Genomic DNA, 7,110 nt, shown 5'->3' on the forward strand with positions numbered 1-7,110 from the left:
TAAGTTTAACAAAGAAAGTATAAAACTTGTACACCAAAACCCACAAAATATTGATGAAAGAAATTTTAAAAGACTTAAATAAATGGAAAGACATCTCATGTGCAGGGACTGGAAGGCTTAATTTTGTTAAAATGGAAGTACTCCCCCAAAACAATCTTACAGAGTTAATGAAATCTCTAGCAAAGTCCAATGACCGTTTCGCAGAAATGAAAATCTGATCCTAAAATTAATATGGGATTTCAAGATCCTCTGAATGGCCCAAACAATATTGAAAAAGGAAAACAAAACTGGAGGACTCACATTTCTGGCTTACAAAACTAACACAAAGCTACAGTAATCAAAATAGCGTGGCACTAGCAGAAGGGTGAGCAAAAAACCAATGAAATAGACTTGAGGGTACAGAAATAAATCAAGCATCTATGACCAACTGATGTTTTTCTTCAAATTTTTATTTAAATTCTAGTTAATAATATGCAGTGCAGTATTTTTTTCAGGAGTAGAATTTAGTGATTCATCACTTACGTATAACACACAGTGCTCAACACGACAAGAGCCCTCCTTAATCCCCATCACCCATTTAGCCCATCTCTCACCCACTTCCCTCCATCATGCGTCAGTTTGTTCTCTATCGTAAAGAGTTTCTTAGGGTTTGTTTACCTCTCTTTTTCCTCCTTCCCATATGTTCATCTGTTTCGTTTCCTAATTTCCACATATGAGTGAAATCATATTGTGTTAGTCTTTCTCTGACTATTTTGCTTAGCATAATACACTCTAGCTCCATCCACATAACAGCAAATATGTAGCCAATTGATTTTTGACAAGAGTGCCAGGACCATTTATTGGAGCAAAGAACAGTGTTTTCAATAAATGGTATTGAGACAATTGTATAGCAGTGTACAAAAGGATAGATTTTTACCCTTGCCTCACACTGTATTTAAAAATTAACTCAAAATGGATCAAAGGTCTAAAGTTAAGAGCTAAAAATATTATAATAAAACAGGTAAACCATGACCTTGGATTTGACAATGATTTCATAGATACGACCCAAAGAGTATGAGCAACGGAAGATAATAGACAAATGAAACTTTATCAGAATTAAGGCTTTTGTGCAAAGGACACTATCAAGAGAGCTAAAGACCACCCACAAATTTGTAGCAAGTATTTGCATATTACATCTGATTAGGGTACTTAGTATTCAAAATATATAAACATTTCCAACTCACCAACAAAAAGACAAACAACCCTGTTGAAATATAGGCAAGAGAATTCAATGAACATTTTTCCAAAGAAGTTATAAAAATTGCCAAAAACACTTGAAAAGTGCTCAATATCGTTAGTCATTTGGGAAATTAAAATACAAACCACAATGACATACCACTTCACACCCACTAGGATGGCTAGAATTAAAACACGGAAAATAAGTGTTGGTAAGGATATAGAGAAATTTTAACCTTCATACACTGCTGGTGGGAATGTCAAATGGTGCAGCTGCTATGGAAAACAGTTTGGCAGTTTCTCAATAAATAAAATAGAGTTATCATTGATGCAGCAATTCACCTTCTAGGTACACACTCAGAATGTTGAACACAGATATTCAAACAAAAAAAACTGTACACATTCATGGCACTATTCCCAATAGCCAAAGTGTGGATACAACCCAAGTATCTATCAACTGATACGTGCATCCACAAGATAGGTCATACAAACAATGGAACACTGTTATCCATAACGAGTACTAAAGTACGGACACATGCATGCTACAGCATGGATAAACCTTGAAAACATTACGCTAAGTGAAACAAGACAGACACAAAGGCCATGTGTTATATGATTCCATTTATGTGAAATAAGCAGAATAGTTAAACCCATAAAGACACAAAGCACATTAGTTGTTACCAGGGACTGAGGAGACAGATGAACAGAGAGTTATTGCTTAAAGGTATAGGGTTTCTTTTTTGGTATGATGAAATTATTCTGAAACTAGAGTGTGGAGACAATTGAACGGTATAGTGAAGGCACTAAATGGCACTGAATTGTACACTTGAAAATGGTTAAGATGGTGAATTTTATGTTATATATTATATATATTATACCACAATAAAAAAAATCAAGAAGAAATAAAAGATGATCCCATGTGCCCAGAAGCAGCGAGTGGGACAAGAGAACATTACATGTTTTAAGTGTTAAGAATATCACTTTTGATGGCCCTGTGTACTATGGTTAAGAGAGATCAAGGGAATAGTTCTAAGACCCTTGGAATATGTATTTTAATTGGATGTTGATCAGATGATGAAGTTTTTCTTTAAGGGAGCTGCATGCAGTTTTACATCTATGTAAGAAATATACTGAAATATTTGTATACTGAATCTAATTACTCTGATGCCCTAGTTAAATCTGACTCATTTTCAGGACATCATAGTACAAATGACCCTACCTGATGAAAGAGGGGTGTATTCCCTCAGTCTCCACAATATTAGACAAATTAAGTCTCAGGAAGAACTACAAGTTCTTCTTTTTTAACATTATAACCCTGTTCCTTTACCCTCCTCTTATAATCACTTAATCACCCTGAGTACCTTAAACTTTCTATGTGCTTTCAAAATTGCAGCATCCATCACATGTGCAAGCTCTGACTACAGCTAACTCTAATATCCAAGTCAGAATTTAGAGCATTCGCTTCTGGGCTATTTAAAAGTTATTTTGGGGTGCCTGGGTGGCTCAGTCAGTTAAGCATCTGCCTCTTGATCTCAGCTCAGGTCTTGATCTCTGGGTCATGAGTTCAAACCCGGTACTGGGCTCTGCACTGGGTGTGAAGCCTACTTAAAATACAATCAAAGTGATTTTTAACTTAAACAATTGCAAATCCTTTGGCTTTACAAGTTTCAGCCTTACAGGATTGTAGAGATGGGGCATTTTGCATTTATTGAGATTCAGGAGAAGATGGAGCCACCAACACACATATGCCAATTTCCCCTTTCATTTTTAATGCATGCCAGCAGTACACTTTTCTATAGTTTTTCAAAATGCCTATTAATGCTTGTACTGAAGAGATTTCATTGCTCTCAGACATAGAACACTGCAGGAGTTCACTTCTTTTGTTTTCATTCCAATGGATTGGGGGAAGTTTTCTGACTAAAAATAATTATGAAAGCATTTTCTACTGTAAGATCTTGCATGCTCTTTAAAGAGTCCTTTTTGGTACATCAGAAAACCTCTTGTTAAAAGCATTAATAAGGGGCGCCTGTGTGGCTTAGTCAGTTAATCATCGACTCTTGATTTTGGCTCAGGTCATGATCTCATAGTTTCATGGGTTTAAGCCCCAGGTCGGGCTCTGTGCTGGCAGTGTGGAGGCTGTTTGGGATTCTCCCTCTCTCTCTGCAACCACCCCTCCATGCTTCCCCAGTCTCCTAAAAATAAATAAACTTAAAAAAATTGATAAGACTTTATTTCATTTCTTCACTGAACATTTCACATAAATCCCTTTCCTTTGTGTTTCAGGGTTTATGTGATATAAATACAGAGAACAAACTGGTGATTTGCAAGAGGGTAAGGGCATGGAGAGATGGGCAAAATAGGTGAAGTGGAATAAGAGTCACCAACTTTGATTATAAAGCAAATACATCACAGGGATGAAAAATACAGCATAGAGGATATAATCAATAATGTTGTAATAACACTGTATGGTGACAGATGGTAACTATTCTTATTGTGGTGCACTCTGTGTCACGTGCAGAACTGTCCAATCACTGTGTTGTACACTGGAAACTAATAACATTGGCAACTACACTCCAATAATAATTTTTAAACATTTCTATATTTCCAAAAGTTCTTTCAAATGAATAATTTTTGGCCTCCCATTTAGTGCAAAGCATTCTAAGAAAACAATTTGGCAAATGTCTGAGGATGAATGTATAAGGACTTTCATTACGTTCTTTTTAATAGTGAATCATTGAAAATGCTATGAAAATCTATCAAAAGAGAATTTGGCTAAGTGGTCTCTAGTATAGCTACTCACTTGATAAACTATTTAGGAAGAGCATAAGTAAGATTTTAACATTTTATGTTATGTATTATAAAATACTATATACTCGTTGCTTTAGAGTTGCTAGACCAGGGGGGTAGCACTTTTACATCCCAATATAAAGATGGAGTTCCATAGAGTTATGCAATTTGTCCGGTGTTGCACAAGTGGCAGTCTTAGATCAGAAAAGCAGCTAATCTGACTCTAGAAACTACTCTTTTGATCACTATGCTACTGATGTCTCTCTACATTTATTGACATGGCATATGTTCTTATTATTTAAATATAGCAATTATTCAGAATACAAACTGGGAAATGAAAAATATAGCTGTATCTTAATATATTTCCAGTCATTATATCTGACAAGGATTTATAGCAATCCCCATTATACTTTCCATCCATTTTTCTAATTTTCTATAGTATTTTTATTCAATTAGAAAATATAAGATTCATGCATAATGAATATTCTTTTTATTAAGTAAACGCTAGGCCCCAGGTGGAGCTTGAACTCACAACCCTGAGATCAAGAGTTGCATGCTCTACTGATGAGCTAGCCAGGCACCCCAGGAGATTCTTAATACGTTAGTGTTACATGATTCCTTAATACATGACAGTTTGAGGGAAAATAAAGAAAAATGCATATACCTATATAAACATATTGAATGGTTATCAACTAAAATATTAACAGTGCTTATATTTAAATGATAGATTACAGGAAAAATTTTCCTAAATTCCTTTTTGTCTTTATATGTAAGGTCTATCTTTTCTTAGTCACAATATGTCACACAGCAATAAAAGTGTAATAAAAGTTTAAAATAAAAAAAAATGTGGTACAATTTGCTTTGCTTGCATTGAATACTCAGTGTTTATAGGCAGTGATGGCAGAATGGAAACATAACTGAGCCTTCCTATCCCTACAGCAATGTAAACTATTTAAGTAGTACACAGATAATTTAAGGATGATACAGTCAATGTTCCCAGAGTAAGCAATTTTCATTCCATTACCACAGCTGCATAAAGGACAACTCTCAACCACCTGCAGAAATTTCTTTCAAATATGTCCTAGGAGAATTTCAGCTTGCAGCTTAGTAGCCTTCTCTTAAGACACAAACCGGGTTCAGTTACTGAGGTTCTCCTGCTTTCACTAAGTCAAGGAGTCTAGATGTGTGTTTTCACAGAGCAAAGAGAAACAGCCACCTACTGAACATAAAAATCTTAAGAATTCATATTCCAGACAATCATATTGTGCATAAATGTATCAAATTAACCTACTGTATACCTTGAATTTGCACAGTGTTATATGTCCCATATACTTTAATAGAGAGAAATGTATATTATTAAAAAAAAAGAATTCATATTCCAGAGAAAATATGGTTTTATACTTAGGTTAAGTTAAACTCAAGATTTGCCTTTGCCAGTGATCTCAACACAAGACCCTTTGACATAAAGTGTATAAATGCAATAGATGGTCTATTACTGTTTCAATTCCAAATCAAATATCATCTCTTCTGTTTGTATTTTATTGGGAAAGATCACAGAATTGGAGGACCACAATAACATGAAATGGAAACCTTAGATTAGCTAATTGAATATTAAAAAAAAATCTTGTTATATTTGCCCTACTCCACGTTCACTTTGTCACTGCTAACGGTAGAGAAATCTATTAGTAACACATTTTGAGTTATTACTCTGAGGACCAGAATCAATGACTGAGGACTGTTACTACAGAAAGTCAAAAATGTCATTGAGAGTGATTCTGATTTCACAATATTCTTGATCATCATAATGTTTATTAAAAGATCCATTAAAAGTCCATCATGCTAATTTAACTAGGAAAATCTAATAGATTGCCAGTGGATAGCTTCCACTAAATTAATGTAGGGGAATTATAACCAAAGCCTTGTCATTAAGAAATAAATAAAAACTGTAATGGTGTATTAATTACTAGCAGAAATCAATTATATCATTAATGAGTGAAATTAAATCTTTAAGACAAAATTTAGTAAAACTTCTCATTTTTAAAAATAACTCACTGATATTTTGGTTTCAGTATTAATGTGTCTCACTCATTGTAATTGAGAGTTGTGTACACTCATTTGGAGTGCCATGGGGGTAAACCATTCCTGTGTTCCTGCCTTCTAGGATTGCTCACAGATAGCACATTTCCTTATCTCTCTTGGGTGGCAGGCTCTCTTGTTAGGGTGACTGACCCAGTGAAAAGCTGCCTAGTTGGTAAATAAGTCTATTTCTGTGGATCCAGTAAGCAAAGCAATTTTGATTCTTCCATTATGTCCTTCTTCATAACCTTTATCAACAGTAAAGGACATATGTTGATTCTCCATCTGCTGGCCTTTTATCTTGCCTCTCATTTTGTACAGGATCCAAGCAAAAAACAAGGACACTCTTTATTTGACTTCCTCAAGGAACCTAGCCTAGAGGAATTTGTGCACTAGGTGTATCGAGTTGGCCATTTTATCTGTGTCTTTCCTATGGAGAATCTTTCATATTTAGGAAAAAGGTACTTAGTAAACAAGAAGCTCATTTTTAAAATGAATGTATGATTCAATAAATCAATAGCACAAAAGTCTCAAAAGTATGTTACTTTCTGTCCTTAATTTATAAGCATTAAGTGCCTGGTATTTTGCAAAATGCTGGCACAAAACAAGTGAGGCTCATGTCAGTTGGGTGGCAGAATAGGAAGCCCTGGACTTTTCTTTCTCCAATGGACACGTTGATTCAACAGCAATACACAAATCAACTATTGTGTGAAATACAGAAATTAGTTGAGATGAGAGGCTCTTGCAGCCTGGTCAAGTATGAAGCCAGCCACAAAACAGATAGGAAAATTGGATGCATCCTCTTGCCTTAATCCCTATCCCTAACACATTGCCATATAATTAGGAGGAATCCTCCAGATCCCAGTTTATCCCTGAAGAGAGAATTAGACCGCACAGACAACATTCCAACTTTTTGGAGGGCTGCCCAAGATATGGCTTCTATCTTACGTGTCTCAGAGTGTTGACAAAATCAACAACTGCTAAAACCCTAAACTATAGAGAACAAAGACAGTAATTTGACCTGAACACATC

The sequence above is a fragment of the Neofelis nebulosa genome, chromosome 8 (genome assembly GCF_028018385.1).
Source record: "Neofelis nebulosa isolate mNeoNeb1 chromosome 8, mNeoNeb1.pri, whole genome shotgun sequence".
In the NCBI taxonomy this organism is placed as follows: domain Eukaryota; kingdom Metazoa; phylum Chordata; class Mammalia; order Carnivora; family Felidae; genus Neofelis; species Neofelis nebulosa.